At 39.7% G+C, this 19,557-nt stretch overlaps 1 non-coding gene across 1 annotated transcript; it reads right to left on the bottom strand.

The window, feature by feature from the left end:
• Nucleotides 1-869: 869 nt before the first annotated feature.
• Nucleotides 870-976, bottom strand: LOC141700442 (small nucleolar RNA R71). The gene has a single exon (XR_012566338.1). It is a non-coding gene; the product is annotated as a small nucleolar RNA R71 (small nucleolar RNA).
• Nucleotides 977-19,557: the final 18,581 nt, after the last annotated feature.

The raw sequence follows: 19,557 nt of genomic DNA, 5'->3' as shown, positions 1-19,557 counted from the left end.
TTAAGTAGTTAATCATAGTTAATGTTTAATCAACAATTTTAAGTGTTATTATCTTAACATTGAGAAGTAATCATACATTGGTGAGTGAGTTTAATTAGACAATAATTTAGTCTGAGTCTCTGAGGGAACGAACTAGAAAGTATTCTATATTACTTGCGAACGCGTATACTTGCGTGAATATTAGTGCGTGTTTTCGCCCTAACAAGTTTTTGGCGCCGCTGCCGGGGACTCGGCGTATTTGTTTAGTTTATGTACTTACCATCATTGGTCATTAGGACTCAGTGATTAGGACGTAGTAGTTACTTATTTTTCCGGTTGTGTTTCAGGTACTTTAGCAAGCGTTTATGCAAACTCGTTCTCGTGCTCGCAAGAGGACTTTAGATACAGCTGAGGAGACAGACGAAGTTCTTGATATTCCGGAAAAGTTAGATTTTGAGGATTCGGATTCAGGAACTGAGCAGAAAGAACCAGTAAACATGAGAGATCGTATTGTTCAAGCTGATCCAGCTCTTATGGATTTTTCTCGGTCGAAAATTGATGACATTCAGTCAAGCATCCTTCATCCGGCTATTCAAGCTAACACCTTTGAAATCAAGCCGGGCACTATTCAGATGGTGCAGAATTCTGTTTCTTTTGGAGGAGCGGCAACTGAAGACCCCAACATGCACATAAGGAATTTTGTCGAGATCTGCAGCACTTTTAAGTATAATGGCATGACTGATGAGGCTATTAAGTTGAGGCTTTTCCCATTCTCACTAAGGGACAAGGCTAAAGACTGGTTACATTCTGAACCAGCTGGGTCCATCACTACGTGGCAAGATCTTGCGTAAAAGTTTCTGGTGAAGTTTTATCCGATGGCAAAGACTGCTGCTATGAGGAGTGCTCTTACTCAGTTTGCGCAGCAACCTACAGAATCTATGTGCGAGGCTTGGGAACGCTACAAGGAAATGTTGAGAAAATGTCCACATCATGGAATGCCGGATTGGATGGTGATCACTAGTTTCTATAATGGTTTGGGGGCCCAATCTTGGCCCATGCTCGATGCAGCAGCTGGAGGCACTTTATGGGCTAAAAGCTATACTGAGGCGTATAATCTTATAGAGACGATGGCTGCAAATGAGCATCAAAACCCCACTCAGAGGATGACGTCAGGCAAGGTAGCAGGTATTCTGGAAGTTGATGCAGCCACCGCTATTGCAGCCCAGCTCCAAGCGCTATCAATGAAGGTTGATTCTCTGGCTACGTATGGAGTTAATCAAATAGCTATGGTTTGTGAGCTTTGTGCAGGTTCTCATGCTACGGATCAGTGTTCTCTCGTAAACGAATCTGTTCAGTATGTGAATAATTATCAGCGACAACAGCAGCCTGTGCCAGCGACCTATCATCCTAACAACAGAAATCATCCAAATTTCAGCTGGGGGAATAATCAGAATGCTATTCAGCCACCATATCAGCAAGGAGTGAGTAAACAGTTTAACCCACCTGGATTCCAGCAACCACAGCAGTATGCTACAAGGCAATCATATCCTCAACAGGGAAGTGCAGCTGCACCTACTAGTGTTGATTTTGAGGAACTTAAGCTGTTGTGCAAGAGTCAGGCGGTTTCTATCAAGACATTGGAAAATCAAATCGGTCAATTAGCCAATGCAGTGCTCAATCATCAACCTGGCACTCTTCCCAGTGACACGGAAGTACCAGGCAGGAAGGAAGCTAAAGAGCAAGTCAAGGCTATTACCTTAAGGTCTGGAAAAGTAGCTGATGCTGAAAAGGCAAAAGAAGTAGAAGCTGAAATTAGAGGTGAAGAATCTAAGCAAAAGGAGAAAGCGGCGGAACCAAGGAAGACTACTGTTGAACACACTCTGCCTGAGGCTAATACAGGGGAGAAACAGCTCTATCCTCCACCACCTTTTCCTAAGAGACTGCAGCAACAAAAGCTGGATAGACAGTTCGGAAAGTTTCTGGAGGTGTTCAAGAAACTTCACATCAATATACCTTTCGCTGAGGCTCTGGAACAAATGCCCAGTTATGCGAAGTTTATGAAGACTATTCTTTCAAGGAAGGTGAAACTGGATGACCTTGAAACCGTTGCTCTCACGGAAGAATGCAGCGCTGTTCTGCAGCAAAAGTTACCACCAAAACTGAAAGATCCAGGAAGCTTCACCATTCCTTGCACCATTGGCAATCTAACTTTTGACAAGTGCCTTTGTGATTTGGGAGCAAGCATTAATCTGATGCCGTTGTCGATCTTTAAAAAGTTGGATCTGCCTGATCCAAAACCCACATACATGTCGCTACAATTGGCTGACCGTTCCATTACTTACCCAAGGGGCATAGTTGAGGATGTGCTCGTCAAGGTGGATAAGCTCTTCTTTCCAGCAGATTTTGTTATTCTGGATTTTGAGGAAGATAAGAAGATCCCCATAATCTTGGGAAGGCCTTTCTTGGCTACTGGACGTACCTTGATAGATGTGCAAAAAGGTGAACTTACTATGCGGGTCCAAGATCAGGATGTGACCTTCAACGTATTCAAGGCAATGAAATTCCCTACAGAAGATGAGGAGTGCTTAAAATTGGATGTGATTGATTCTGCGGTTACTTCGGAACTCGATCACATGCTAATGTCTGATGCATTGGAAAAGGCCTTAGTGGGGGATTTTGACAGCGATGATGAAGATAGCAACGAGCAATTACAATATCTGAATGCTTCTCCCTGGAAGCGAAAGCTGGACATACCATTTGAATCTCTTGGTACTTCTGACCTCAAGAACGCTGAAGGGAAGCTCAAACCATCAATAGAGGAAGCACCTACCTTGGAGCTCAAGCCATTACCTGAGCACTTGAGGTATGCTTTTTTAGGTGATTCATCTACGTTACCTGTTATTATTTCATCTGACCTTTCAGGTAGTGAGGAAGACAAGCTCTTAAGGATTTTGAGAGAATTCAAATCGGCTATTGGATGGACCATAGCAGACATCAAGGGGATAAGTCCTTCATATTGTATGCATAAAATTCTGCTAGAGGAAGGTAGTAAGCCAACTGTGGAACAGCAGCGAAGACTGAATCCCATCATGAAGGAGGTGGTGAAGAAAGAAATTCTGAAATGGCTAGATGCAGGCATCATTTATCCTATTTCTGACAGCTCATGGGTGAGCCCCGTACAATGTGTACCTAAGAAGGGAGGTATCACTGTGGTCGCAAATGAAAAGAATGAGCTCATCCCTACTCGAACAGTTACAGGATGGAGAGTATGCATGGATTATAGAAAATTGAACAAAGCCACAAGGAAGGATCACTTCCCTCTTCCATTTATTGATCAGATGCTGGACAGATTGGCGGGACATGGGTATTTTTGTCTTCTGGATGGTTATTCCGGGTATAATCAGATTTGTATTGCACCAGAGGATCAGGAAAAGACTACCTTCACTTGTCCATTTGGCACGTTTGCTTTTCGCAGAGTTTCGTTTGGGTTATGTGGCGCACCGGCCACCTTTCATAGATGTATGATGGCTATATTCTCTGACATGATTGGAAATAACGTCGAAGTGTTCATGGATGACTTCTCCGTCTTTGGACACTCATATGATGAATGTTTGAATAATCTGCGCGCCGTACTCAAAAGATGCGTGGAAACTAATTTGGTGCTCAATTGGGAGAAATGTCATTTTATGGTGCGTGAAGGCATTATCCTTGGGCATAAGGTCTCTAGCAAGGGTCTGGAGGTGGACAAGGCCAAGGTGGGAGTCATTGAAAATCTTCCCCCACCTAATTCTGTGAAAGGAATCCGTAGTTTTCTTGGTCATGCGGTTTTTATCGGTGCTTCATCAAGGACTTTTCAAAGATATCTAAGCCGTTGTGCAATTTGCTTGAGAAAGATGTGCCTTTCAAATTTGATGATGAATGTCTGACAACATTCGAGACTCTCAAGAAGAGTTTGATCACTGCACCAATTATTACAGCACCGGATTGGACAGAACCGTTTGAGATGATGTGTGATGCAAGTGATTATGCGGTAGGTGCAGTTCTGGGACAGCGTAAGAAAAATCTCTTCCATGTGGTCTACTATTCGAGTAAGACTTTAAATGGTGCCCAATTGAACTACACCACTACTGAGAAGGAGCTTTTGGCTATAGTCTTTGGTTTTGAGAAATTTCGATCTTATCTGCTTGGTACGAAAGTAACAGTATTCACTGATCATGCAGCTATTCGCTATCTGGTCTCCAAGAAGGATTCGAAGCCGAGACTCATTCGTTGGGTGCTTTTACTGCAGGAATTTGAGTTAGAGATTAAAGATAGAAAAGGTACTGAGAATCAAGTAGCTGACCATCTCTCTAGGTTGGAGAATCCCGATTCTACTTCACAAGATAGGACGTTAATCAATGAATCTTTTCCGGATGAGCAGTTGTTTGCAATTCAGGAGGAAGAACCATGGTTTGCAGATATTGTAAACTATCTCGTCAGCAATATAATGCCTCATAATTTAACATCCGCTCAAAAAAAGAAGTTTCTGCATGAGGTGAAGTGGTATATGTGGGATGAACCATATTTGTTTAGACAGGGAGCTGACCAGATCATCAGGAGATGTATCCCGTTCTGTGAGACGGAGGGGATATTACGAGACTGCCATTCCACGGTTTATGGTGGACACTATGGCGGTGAGAAGACGGCAGCTCGTATTCTGCAAGCAGGTTTTTTCTGGCCTACTTTATTCAAGGATGCTCATCAGTTTGTTTTAAGGTGTGATCGTTGCCAAAGAGTGGGAAATTTGTCAAGGAAGGATGAAATACCATTAAATGTGATGCTTGAAGTCGAGGTCTTTGATGTATGGGGAATCGATTTCATGGGGCCTTTTATCCCGTCTTGCAATAATCAGTACATCTTGCTGGCAGTCGATTATGTCTCAAAATGGGTCGAAGTTAAAGCTTTACCGACAAATGATGCAAAGACAGTGCTAAATTTTCTTCATAAGCAAATTTTCACAAGGTTTGGAACACCTCGGGTAATCATAAGTGATGAAGGATCGCATTTTTGCAACCGTAAGTTCACTTCTATGATGCAGCGTTATAATGTGAATCATCGAGTAGCTACTGCCTATCATCCGCAAATAAATGGTCAAGCGGAAGTGTCTAACAGAGAGATAAAGCGCATTCTAGAGAAGGTTGTTTGTCCGTCAAGGAAGGATTGGTCTTTAAAGCTCGATGAAGCTGTTTGGGCTTACAGAACAGCATACAAAACTCCACTTGGGATGTCACCGTTTCAGTTTGTGTACGGTAAAGGATGTCATCTACCTGCGGAGCTTGAGCATATGGCCTACTGGGCATTGAAGAAGTTGAACCTGGATTTAGATGTAGCTGGTAAGAAAAGAATGCTTCAGCTTAATGAACTGGATGAATTTCGACTTCAAGCGTACGAAAATAACAAAATGTATAAGGAAAAGGTGAAGAGGTGGCACGATAGGAAGCTACATCCAAAGTTATTTGTGCCAGGGCAACAAGTTCTCTTATTCAACTCTCAGCTCCGACTTTTTCCTGGGAAGTTGAAATCAAGGTGGTCTGGACCTTTTATTGTCAAAACTGTGTTTCCACATGGAGCGGTGGAAATTTTTGAGAATGATCCAGACCAAGCATTCAAGGTTAACGGTCAGCGGTTGAAGCACTACTATGGGGACATGGCAAACCGAGAAGTGGTTAGTGCCATTTTGTTGACTACTTGAGCAGGGTACGAAACGTCAAGCTAATGACGAAAAAGAAGCGATGCGTGGGAGGCAACCCATGAATTGTTGTTACAGGAACCCTTAGAAGTTAATAACCTATCCAAAAACACAAAAAAATCAGAAAACAGGGGCTGAAAAAAAAAATTCCAGTGACCCCCTGAGCGCCCGCTCAGCTTTGCTGAGCGACCGCGCAGCAAGCTGAGCGCCCGCTCAGTTTTGCTGAGCGCCCGCTCAGTTTTGCTGAGCGACCGCTCAGGGGTCGAGTACCAGAATTTTTTTTTTACAGTTCAGAAAAAAAAAACAAACAAACACAAAAACAGTTTTAGCCCATAAACCCACGATTTGTTCCCACTACCCCATCATTTTACTCCTTAATTCCCAAACCCTACTCTAATCCACACCCTATATATACATACACCTATCCTACGTATCTCCCACAAAACTTCCTACACTTAAACCCTCTCACAAACATCAAAAATCAGTTCTTACACACTTTTATTCACGAATCAATGGCACCCAAGAGAGCACGTACTATTGACAGCAGCAGCACAGTTGTTACTGCTGATTCATCGAGGGGTACTGCTGCAAGGCCTCGGTTAACTGACAGAGCTGCGGAGGAGGAGTACACTAGGCTGTTGGGTAAGCCGATTCTGAAGGAGAGGGGGTTTTTACCATCGGGGAGGGATGGTGAGTTGCTGCCCATGATTGCAGAGAAGGGGTGGATAGCTTTTTGTGAGTCACCCGAAGCAGTACTGATGAGCGTTGTTCGTGAGTTCTACGTGAACGCGAAGGCCGAAAAAAATGGGTTTTCTGTGGTCCGAGGGCTGACGGTTGATTATCATCCTGCGGCGATTCGCCGTGTAATTGGACAGCGAGAGAGGAAGCCCGAGGAGGAGAACTGGAATGAAAAGACTGATGAGGATTTTGACTTGGATTTGATTTGTGCAACTCTCTGTCGACCGGGCACAGTTTGGACCTGCAGGACCGGCACTAATGAGTATCGTCACTTTCCGGCGATCGCCATGAATAGGTATGCCCGTGCATGGAATGCATTTATTTGTGCTAATATTTTGCCTTCTTCGCATGTACACGAGGTCACAGTTGAGCGAGCACAGTTGTTGTGGGGAATTCTGAATGAGGAATACTATGTGGACCTTGGTGAGTTTATCTACCAAGGAATTCTGAAGTTTTTGAGGGGAGCGAAGCATATGAACATCCCTTATGCATCTACGGTTACGAAGCTATGCCGAGCAGTGGGAGTGAACTGGCCGGCTCATGAGCAGTTGCAGTTGCCAGCAGCTCCGATTGATTCTGGCACTCTGAATGGGATGCAGGAGTGGACCGGTGGTGAGCCTGAGGAGCATGGGCTGGGTTATCGTCTTCCAGGAGGGCGTCCAGCACGAGGTGCTACTATGGCTAGGCCAGGGCGTGATGAGGCTGGTTCTTCGAGAGATCAGGAAGGTGCTGGGATGGTTGATGCCCAGTATAGGAGGCTTTCACGGCGGATGGATGCCATGTATGAGACGCAGAGCAGGTTTGCTCAGGAGCTCACCCTTGCATTAGGGACTGCTTTTCGAGGCCTTGGAGCTGATATCCAGTGGCCAGTTTTTGGTGAGGACTCTGCATACCCGCCGCCTGATACTCCACCCACTGAGGGTGATGATGATGATGACTCCGAGTAGGTATACCCTGTGTTCCTTTCTACTACTTTCACTGAGGACAGTGAAGATTTTTAGTTTGGGGGTGGTAGTTAAGGAATATTGTGTGTGTGTCATTTAGTTACATATTCATGATAGTTTAGTTCATATAGTTGCATAATTTATGCCATTTAGTTTTTTTTATGAATGTCATGTAGCTCATGCATTTACCATGATCCCTTTTGCAATGATTTATCGACTGAATTGTGATATTGATGCGAGTGTAGTGATAGCATTAAAGTGATATTAAGTTGTGTAGGTTGATATGCATGCTAGCGACAATTGTAAGTCCACTAAGTCTTAGAGAATACGTAAGGGCTAGATTGTTGTTATGATTTGGTTGTTTTCAAGGTCAATCTACTTATTATGCTTAGAATTCGATTATAGGTTCTTAGTGATAAAGACATGAAAAAGAAAAATTTTGGAAAAAAATATGGAAGTTGTTGCTGCCAGTGGCTAGGCGTCAAATGGCTAGTAGCCGGCTCGCATATGGTGTGAGTAGTCTAGGGTTGAGCAAGATGGAGCGAAACGCACTTGCTCAGAAGTTATAAAAAAAAAAAATTTTGCATAATTGATCAAGAGTAGGCTTTTTGGTATTCGAGTTATTAAGTTCTTAGGGGACTTTGTGCCTAGCGACCTAAGGCTTTTAGAGTCTGGGATCCGCTAACCTAACGCTCGTTACATGGATATCATTGTATAAGTCTTTTGTGGACCTCACTCATTGCACGGTCAAATAAGCATTTGAGTTGTAAATAAAAAGCACGATTCCGTAGTAAGCTCCAGAGTTCTTGTAGTGTTGTATATCACTTTGTGCCTAGAATTTTTTATTCTTTGTATAATCGTAAGATTGCCTTGAGGATAGTCAAGTCATAGTAATTGGTCTAGTTCCGAAGCATATCTGCTAAGCATTTGCACACACCACGTTTATGGCTGTATGTCCGTTTGCATGAGTTTCTTGATCTTTAGTTGTCTAACTGCATTCGTTAAGATGTGACAATTTGGTTGGTTAATTGTAGTAAGGGGGATCGCTGCATTTTTATATAGATTGCATTCATGCATGTTTTTATTTGTTTTTTTTAGTCTGTGACGCTTGAGGACAAGCATCGATTTAAGTTTGGGGGTGTGATAAGTGGCATTATATACCACTTAGAGCGTCTTAAAATGGCTTAAATTGGTGTCTTGAAATCAAGTATTTTGTGTATTTGATGCATTTTTCTAGTGTTTATGCATTTCAGGGTTTTAGTTGCATTTCGGGGGAGGAATCATCAAGAATAAGCCTTGGCATGTGTTCACCATTGCGAGAGGAAAGAAATGGGCAGATTACGGCGAAGAAACGGAGCGAAATCAGAAATTTTCCAGAAGAGGTCTGAGCGCCCGCTCAGCATTGCTGAGCGGCCGCGCAGCAAGCTGAGCGCCCGCTCAGCTATGCTGAGCGGCCGCGCAGGGTCGGGAAAAAAGACAAATTATTTTAGGACTTCTACTTCTGTTTGGTTTCCACTTCTATGTAATCTGAGTTTTATGAGACTATTATATAAGTAGATTTGAGACGTTTTCACATGTGTGGATTGAAGAAGATTGTGTTTTTACGCAAGGAGCGAAGGAGATAAGGAAGAAGACCGATTTAGCACACCGCAATGAAGAGGAAGCATATATTCTTGTGATTCTTGTTTCGTTGTAACGTTGGATGCTAGTTTTCTTGCTTTGAACTTATTTACTCTTGTGACGTACTCTGTTTTAATATAATTAGTTTAGTTATTATTTTCTTGTGTTTGTTTATCATGATTTCAATTGAACCCATGATGTCGATGAGTGCTATTATGGGCTAATCGTGATCATGGGGTTGCAACGGATTTATTATGGAATTCTTTAGTTAATTGTTTAATACTTTAGTGTGTGATGATTGCATGATAACTAGTATTGGTTGTGCGTATTCGTCTTATGTGCGTCGCGAACATATAAGATAGGGTGTTAATCTCTTGTGAAGCGACGGTGGATCTTGAGATTTAGAACTTGCCATGCTAGCATAGGTTCATGTACGTTGTGCATGATTAGTGGGTAACTCTAACAGTTTTATTTGCCCTATGTAATCAAAAAGAATAACTTGTGCTTAAATCGTTGTGTTGTCAATTTCTGTAGACATATGGGAACTCAACATAATTGATGACTATTTAACTTCTATCTTAATTATGGATGCTTGGTAGAATGATATTAGTACAATGAAAGTTGGCTTTTATCAGTTTCGTGTTATTCGATTAATATCATCACTGTCACATGCTAAAGGTAATAACAATGGCTATAGAAGGAAGTAATAATGAAGTTGTGATTTCATGAGTATTTTATTATTGATAAATTGAAGTGTTAGTTAAGTGATTAATTAAGTAGTTAATCATAGTTAATGTTTAATCAACAATTTTAAGTGTTATTATCTTAACATTGAGAAGTAATCATACATTGGTGAGTGAGTTTAATTAGACAATAATTTAGTCTGAGTCTCTGAGGGAACGAACTAGAAAGTATTCTATATTACTTGTGAACGCGTATACTTGTGTGAATATTAGTGCGTGTTTTCGCCCTAACAATTGCAGGGCATTAAACAGGTGGAACCGGTAGTGTGGATTCTTGACAGCGGATCGTCAAGACATATGACCGGAGATAGAGCCCTGCTATCAAATATGGTTGAGAAAGCTGGCCCAGTGGTTACCTTTGGAGATAACAGCAAAGGTTTAACTGAGGGATATGGCTGTTTGCAAGCTGGAAATGTTATCATTGAAAATGTGTATATTGTGCAAGGACTTGAACACAATCTGCTTAGTATCAGTCAGTTCTGTGACAAGGGCTACTATGTTTTATTCGATAAGCTAAAATGTCAGATCATGCACAAGAAATGTGAAAAACCCTCCTTGATAGGAATTCGGAAAGGAAATCTGTTCGTAGCTGACATGAACTATGGAAGCAGTCCTGAAGTCAATTGTTTCTATGCAAAGACATCGTCAAATGAGAGTTGGCTATAGCAAAAGAGACTTTCCCATCTCAATTTCAAAGCAATGAACTCTCTTGTCAAGAGAGAATTGGTCAGAGGTCTGCCTCAACTGGAATTCTCCCCAGAAGGACTGTGTGAGGCATGCCAGAAAGGAAAGTCAAAGAAAGCAAGTCACAAAGGCACTGACACATCCTCCATAACTGGTATTCTTCAATTATTGCACATGGATTTGTTTGGACCAGTGAATGTTTTTTCGATGTCAAAGAAGTGTTACTGTCTTGTGATAGTTGATGACTATTCCAAGTATACGTGGGTTTTATTCCTTCACTCTAAGGATGAAACACCACAAGTTATGATTGATCATATCAAGTTGATCGAGTTAGATTCTAATGTCCCTGTTAGAGCAATAAGGTCAGATAATGGAACAGAATTCAAGAATTCACTTCTCAATGGATTTTGTACAGACAAAGGGATTACCTAGAACAATATTCAGCTCCTAGAACCCCTCAGTAGAATGGAGTGGTAGAAAGGAAAAATCGTACATTGATTGAAACTGCAAGAACTATGTTAAGTGAATCAGGTCTTCCAATGTACTTTTGGGCTGAAGCTGTCAATACTGCATGTTATACTCAGAATCGAACTCTAATCAACAAGGACCTCATGAAGACTCCTTATGAGACTATGAATGAACAGAAACCTTCTATCAAATACTTTCATGTATTTGGTGCCAGATGCTTCGTGCTCAAAGATGGAGATGATCGTCGTGGTAAATTCGAGGCAAAGACATATGAGGGTATTTTTGTTGGTTATGGAAGAAGATCATACAAGGTGTATATCATTGATCAACACAAAGTAACTAAAAGTTTCAATGTTACATTTGATGACACTAAACTCCCTAGTATCCAAACCGAAAATCCTTCTGAGAAACTGAAGTTTGATGATATGTCAGATTCAGAATCAGAAAATGATCAAGAACCTGAGGTTGCTGCTGGTGAAGAACCTGTTAATCATGATGATACTTAAGGTAATGGTGATGGAAACATTGGCAACAATGGAGATACCACTGCTACTGACGGAGAATCATCAAGTCAACCTGGCAACAACTCAGGGGGAGATGCTGAAGGATCAACTAGTAGGACACAACATCCCAATGTATTTCAAGGCGAATCATCAAGATCAAATCTTCCAAGACAGACTGTATGGAATAAAGCTCATCCTTTTGAGTTGATTATTGGTGATCCGGATGTTGGAGTCAGAACTAGACGTGCTACTCAAAATGAATGTCTATTCTCAGGATTTCTTTCTGAGATGGAACCTAAGAAGATTGAGGAAGCACTGACTGATCCAGATTGGGTGATTGCTATACAAGATGAACTCAATCAGTTTGAACATCAACAAGTCTGGAAACTGGTACCTAGACATACACACAAGAAAGCTGTTGGTACTCGGTGGGTATTCAGGAATAAACTAGATGAATATGGTATGGTTACAAGAAACAAAGCAAGACTGATAGCTAAAGGGTATTCTCAAGCTGAAGACATTGATTATGATGAAACCTATGCTCTAGTGGCTAGACTTGAAGCCATCAGGATATTTCTGGCATTCGCAGCATTCTCAAACTTTAAAGTTTATCAAATGGATGTCAAGAGTGCCTTTCTGAATGGAAGGTTAGATGAAGAGGTATATATAGAACAACCTCCTGGTTTTGAAGATCCGGATCATTTGGATTTTGTCTACTTTCTTTTCAAGGCTATCTATGGTCTCAAACAGTCTCCGAGAAAATGGTATGACACTCTTTCTGAATTTCTAATTGAAAATGGCTTTACTAGAGGTGTCATAGACAAAACTCTCTTTTTTAAAAAGCATAAGAATGATACTTTATTAGTCCAAGTCTATATGGATGATATAATATTTGGGTCTACTAATGATAGTCTCTGTAAGAGATTTGCTAAGTTAATGTACAGCAAATTTGAAATGAGCATGATGGGAGAGCTGAAGTTCTTTCTCGGATTACAAGTAAATCAAAGGTTAGATGGAATATTTATTTGTCAATCCAAGTATCTCAAGGAACTCCTCAAAAAGTACAATCTAGAGGATTCTGCATCAGCAAGGACTCCGTCATCTACAGCTGTCAAGCTTGGACTATGTGAAAACTCCATTAAGGTAGATGTCACAAGCTACAGAGGTATTATTGGCTCATTACTCTATCTTACCGCAAGTAGACCAAATATTATGTATGCTACATGCTTATGTGCAAGGATCCAAGCGGTACCCAGAGATATTCATCTCGTTGCTGTTAAACGAATCTTGAGATATCTTAAGGGAACACCAAATCTAGGTATTTGGTACCCTAAAGAATCTGGTTTTAACCTTGTTGGATATACATATTCATGTAAGTCATATGTCATAGACCTATTTGTATATTCGAGGATTCAACTCAACTCAAATAAGAATGTAATAAGTAAATAGTGGATCGACCGTCAGAGAGATCTCGCAAAGTAATATCTGTCAAAGGATTCAGAAACAAGGTTCATCTACAGACTTGAGGAGTTAATTCACTGGAAGAAGTTCAAGAAGTCGATCATGCCTCAGTGATATAAATCAAGATCGTGGATTTAATCAAGTGACAGAGATCTCGTCAGGGTATCAATTAATTACAAGGATTTAATCTGAAGAAAATCAAAGTGTCAAAGTCAAGACATGAAGAAACGTCACGGAAGTTAGTCACTCATGAACCAGACAGTACATCGAGTGTCAACAATGAAGTGGTGGAATTGATTCATAATTTTCAGTGATTTTCAGAAGATCTGCAGAAGGATGGGTGTTGTTGAAGACTAGAATTAATTCTCTATTAATTAATTAAGTCATCTAATTTAATTAAGAAAATAAATTATATCTGCGAAGAATAATTTATTTATTAATTGAATTAATTGATTAATTAATTCTGAATTAATTTTAGGAATTTTCAGAATTTAAATTGGATTAAAATCTGCATTAAATCAGCAAGACAATTGAAAATGAACTAGCATGACAATCAGGATTGTCATACCGATTATCATGCTAGGCCATTTTCAATAGTCTCACCGAAAGTTACACTAAGAGAAGGATTGTCTTGCTAGTTCATTCTGATTGTCATGCCAGTTCATTCAGATTGTCTTGCTAGTTCATTCTGATTGTCATGCCAGTTCATTCAGATTGTCTTGCTAGTTCAATCCATTGTCCTACCGAAAGTCTTGCCAGCTATAGGATTGTCATGCCAATTCAATTCTATTATGATGTTTAAAAAGAAGCAGACAAGAAAAAGATCAATCATCCATCCAACATACAGAACCCGAGAACAAAAGAAAAAGAAGCAGAACAATATTACATTCTTCTCTGCAAACTTCAAGATCAATTTCTAGATTGTAAAGTTAAATCCAATCAACTAGAAATCTTTATCTTGTTCTTGTGTAACAATCTAGCGGATCAAAATCCCTAGAACTTAATCTCAAATCGCGTTTAGCATTTGATTCTAATTATTGCAAAAATAGAAAAAGTTCATGTCGAATTTATTCTAGATTTGTGATAATTGATTTGAGATTAATACCTTGTAATCGATACAGTTGTTGTAACACCTTTCAAGTTTAATAATATTTTTATTTAACTTGAATTTTGTTTCACATTTTTTATTCCGCATTTATTCGATTATTTGGTAACGTTTGTATTCAACCCCCCTTCTACAAACAAATTGGGACCTAACAATTGGTATCAGAGCCTTCTGATTAACGAACAAATCAAGATCCTAGACTTTTGTGATTTTTCAACTCCTTGAATTTTTATTTATTCAAAAATTCATAATGACTTCACATAAAGTTGGAACCGTTAAAATTCCACAATTTGATAAGGAGAATTATATCATGTGGAAGAAGAAGATGCTATTATTTTTACAAGTTGCAAATCCCAAATATTCAAACTTGTTAAAGAAGGGTATAAAAACTCCGATGGTTATTGAACCGAAGGTAATAATAGATGGTGTGGTGACTACTGAAGCTAGAACCTATCCAAAAGAGCCTGAAGATTTTACTCCTGCTGAGAAGGAAGAAGCCTCCTTGGATGCCAGCCTTCAATTAATATTAATTGATTCCCTTGATCCCTTGATGAACAGACATGTGATGAACTGTAAAAATTCCAAACACATGTGGGAAACTATTGAGGTGATTAATGAAGGCACAGAGGAAGTTAGGGAGAACAAGTTGGAAATCCTAACCTCTGAATATGAACATTTCAAATCAAATCCAGGAGAAGGAATTACTGAAGTGTTTGAGAGGTACAATGCGTTGATCAACAACCTGAACATCAATGGAAAGTATTATTCAATCAGGGAGGTCAACAAAAAGTTCCTTTTAACACTGCCAGCTCATCTTGAACATAGAATCACTGCCATTAGAGAAGCTAGAGATCTGAGTGAGATTTCTTTGGACAGGCTCTATGGAGTGTTAAAAACCTATGAGTTAGAGCAGATTCAACAGAAGGAAGTCTACGGGAAGGATAGAATGGTCAGCACATCTACTGCACTTGTAGCTGAAGGTCAACAACAACAACAATCTCAACAGTTAGAAAGAATGGTACAGTTTTCCAAGGGTGAGGAAAATGAGTTAGTAGCAGAATATGATCCTCCTACTACAAATCAATCAAGTGATGATTTTTATTCCTTGGAAGAGCTGGAGCAATTGGAAGATGAATCAATGGCCCAAATTGTCAAGAGATTCTCCCATGTCAGATTCAGGAGGAATCCCAAGCTTAAGTACAAGTCCAACTACAACAAATTCCAGAAAGGTGGATCTTCATCCTCTAACACCAGCAGTGGTGGGTACAAAACAGGGATGGTTGATCGAAGCACCATTAGATGCTATAACTGCAATGAGTTGGGACACTTTGCCACAGAATGTAGGAAGCCAAAGCAAGTAAGAAAGAACTCTGAAAGGGCTTATCTGGCAAAGGGAAGAAGCTGGGATGATACTGACAGTGAAGATGAAGATGAAGGAAATCTTGCTCTTATGGCTATTGATGGAAAAGCTTCATCGTCAAGAATAGAGGTAAAACTTTCTGATGCTGAAATGGTTTATCATCTAAGAGGTAACTTAGATTGTGCACGTCGTGATAATGAACTGTTAAGTTTACAGATCACAGACCTTGAGAAAGAGGTCAATGAATTAAGACTTGTGCACATTAATCAAGACAAATTAAAAGAACAGGTATCTTTTCTAGAGAATAGAGTTGACTGTTATAGAAAACTCGAAACTATTCTCAAAGACAAGATCACCGGTCTTGAGACTAAGGTTAGAGCCTACTTCAATTCTTGTTCGAAGGCTAAAGAGTTCTACAGTAAGCAAGCTGTTAATCAAACATCTGGAATAGGTTATGATTACAATGCTGCTATTGGAGAATTAGGCATAAATTCCCCTCCTCATGTCTGTGCTAAAGGGAGGGAAGTACCACATGTGCTTAAGGGTGTTGATGAACCCCTCTATAAAGCATCAATTGCTGAACCATTTGATGCGACCTCTTCTGTTATTTATGAAGAAATACGTGCTGAAGATCATGCTAATGAGAAGATTGTTTCCAAGTCAAGTGAGTCGAAAGTTCCAGTCAAAGTTGTGAAAGCAACTGAGACTAACTCAGACACACATGAGTTGGATAACAATAATGCCATGTCTACCATGCATAAATTACCTGCTGTTAATCACTCTCATAAAGCATGTAGTGTTGCTAATTGTATGTCTTGTGCTTTTAATATGATGTATGCTTATTTTAATGGTAAGCATGTGTCTAATGATAAGACTACTCCTCGTCAGCATGTGAATAACAAGAAGCATGATAGGTCTAAGACTGCTAGTCCTTCTAAGGCTAGAAAGGAGACATTTGTGCCTAAGCTTAAACAGAAATTTGTTAACGCTGTTTACAAGGTCAAATGTTCAGTCATTGAGAAAGTTGAGGCAATTAAAATTAAAAATGTTGTTTTGCCTGACAAAGGACAGTTCTACAAGTATGCCGGGCCCAACCAAGTTTGGGTTCCGAAGAAGGTCTAATCCATTTGTAGTGCAGGGCATTAAACAAGTATAACTGGTAGTGTGGATTCTTGACAGTGGATCATCAAGACATATGACCGGAGATAGAGCCCTGCTATCAAATGTGGTTGAGAAAGCTGGCCCCCTGGTTACCTTTGGAGATAACAGCAAAGGTTTATCTGAGGGATATGGCTGTTTGCAAGCTGGGAATGTTATCATTGAAAATTTTGTATAGTGTGCTAGGTTATTATCAGGAAGCATCATCTAACATATAGCACCAGTGACGAGACTTGAGAATATTACGACATATCAGACACCTGCTGCACATTACACTTGGAATTGTACTCTAGTAAGATGTGTACAAGTGTACTCCTGGTTGGTAAGTCAAAAGAGGAAGTCAATGCACCACAGTTCATGGACTTTGCAGCTGCAGATCTATTGGACTATGCAATTTCTTCTTCACAATCTCACTTCAGGTTGGTATGAACTAGTATACTGCTCAAGCAATCGTCAAGGACATGGTATGGTACTCTAACAGAAGTTATAATTTTATATGAATAAGTAGAGTCGTCATATTAATAACTATCTTATCACTAAGCACAATCATATTGTTTTATATGTGCAGTGATATATTGATTATGCAACATAACAATTAGTATCTAAAGTACTTGAAAAGTATCGGTCAATGATATCTTGTTAACATTATGTTGCAGATATTTGTAAGCTTTTGACATGAATGAGAATTACTTAGACTTTACCCTAAGTGATCAATGTTTTATCAAAAACTCATTCATATTGAAAAACAAAATCAAACTTCTTTCTACATTAGTGATTTCTTATTTCATGTAAAATCTTTTGAAATCACTATTGTAAATCATTTTCTCTCTATTACCATATGTTCTGTGTTACAGGTTCAGTCTCCAATGACTTTCTTTCATTGACAGTAATAAGGTTGAAAACCCACAACGTCTATCCCAGACTGTAAAGACAATCACAAAAACAGAACCAACCAACACTCTTTTACCACTAAAAGTAGTATGAATGAGCGTGAGGGAGATAGTGCCTAGTGCACCACATAAGGAAGGTTCTGTAGTCAACCCAGTAGCTCTGTCTCCTACATAGATGAGTAGTATTTAAACCGAGACAACTGCTAGCCCCCATACATCTTCTCAAAAAGATGTAATGGCTGAAAAGGCACAAAAACAGTTACTAGATTCAGTCTCTCAACAGGGTGAGTCTATTGAACTTTGCCTGTCGGCCAAGGTATCCGATGTAGTGTCACCACTTCAAACATAAACAATTCTTGATGCACAAGGAGAGGTTACACACACAAAGGATGAGTTGACGGAAATAAGAGTTTCGACCATTTTAAGGTCAGATTCGATTGTTCAAGGTTCGTTAGTGGACCAATTGCCTTTACAGGTGTTAGGAGAGGATACTGATCCAAAAGCCATATGTCAGTGGTCAGTGTCTACCTCCCCAAGCTTAAATCCCCTGGATGCATCTGCGGATAGTGGATCTGACATAGGCGCAGATCGGCAACTTGTTGACAATGATTCAGATATTACCTGATAAGTCACAAGGAAATGTCTTCACAGACATTAGAAGGGAACCTTGATCTTTATGCTAAATTCTTTGGATCATTGTTTACCTTCCCAGAATTCAAATCTGGAACCCTGAAAGGGAAACTAGCAACTTGTAGATTATGACTCAGATTTATCTGACGAGTTTAACAAGGATGGGGATTTGCGAACTCCCATTGCACCACCTATGACCTCCTTAAGGATGGCTAAGGTGATTTTCCTTGCAGGTACAGCTGGAATATGGAGCTATGAGAGGAGTGATACACTTGTGAGAAAGAGTGTAAACACGAGTGGAGAGAAGAGTGAAACACATGTGAGGTACACTAAATAGAATCACACACTCACAGTGAGGAAGAAAGAGAAACTACTTGTTATTTCTTTTCCAACCAAGTGAAATATGAGAACTCCTTCAGACGACGTCATACATTCCTTCTTTAAGGGGGAGATAAAAGCTTAAGTAAAAGTTTGGAGGATTCCTCAACTAAGGGGGAGAAATAGCAGGGAGTAAGAAAAAGATCCTAAAAATGTACACTACACCACACCATTGTTGTTTGTAACTACGAATCCTATTGTACGGGAGAGGTGGTAAACATAAGGTGATTTTCTGATAAGGGAAGAAGCTGTTAAGGGAGTACCATTGGTTTTTATCTGCGGATCCTATTGTACAGGAGAGGTGGTAAAACGAAGGTGATCTTATTTAATCAGTTGATTCTCATAGGGGGAGAAGCAAGAGATATGGGCTTCTCAACAGGAAATGTGGTTGTACAAATGAAGATGAAACTACTTGAAGATATGTTCAGTCTAGAGGAACATCTACTTGGAATCTGGAAAATGTTAAATCTCATCCAGAACTTTTCTGCTATTTACTTTGCATGTATGTTTATATCTTTTTCTTATTTGTTAGTTGAGTTATCCTCTAGGTATTTGTGTGTTATTGTCTAACAAACAAATAGGGGGAGATTGTAAGTCATATGTCATAGACCTATTTGTATATTCGAGGATTCAACTCAACTCAAATAAGAATGTAATAAGTAAATAGTGGATCGACCGTCAGAGAGATCTCGCAAAGTAATATCTGTCAAAGGATTCAGAAACAAGGTTCATCTACAGACTTGAGGAGTTAATTCACTGGAAGAAGTTCAAGAAGTTGATCATGCCTCAGTGATATAAATCAAGATCGTGGATTTAATCAAGTGACAGAGATCTCGTTAGGGTATCAATTAATTACAAGGATTTAATTTGAAGAAAATCAAAGTGTCAAAGTCAAGACATGAAGAAATGTCACGGAAGTTAGTCACTCATGAACCAGACAGTACATCGAGTGTCAACAATGAAGTGGTGGAATTGATTCATAATTTTCAGTGATTTTCAGAAGATCTGCAGAAGGATGGGTGCTGTTGATGACTAGAATTAATTCTCTATTAATTAATTAAGTCATCTAATTTAATTAAGAAAATAAATTATATCTGCGAAGAATAATTTATTTATTAATTGAATTAATTGATTAATTAATTCTGAATTAATTTTAGGAATTTTCAGA

This window comes from Apium graveolens, unplaced genomic scaffold, assembly GCF_009905375.1.
Source record: "Apium graveolens cultivar Ventura unplaced genomic scaffold, ASM990537v1 ctg2387, whole genome shotgun sequence".
In the NCBI taxonomy this organism is placed as follows: Eukaryota; Viridiplantae; Streptophyta; class Magnoliopsida; order Apiales; family Apiaceae; genus Apium; species Apium graveolens.
Note: the sequence above shows the minus strand (reverse complement) of the source record. Positions and strands in the feature narration are given on the sequence as shown.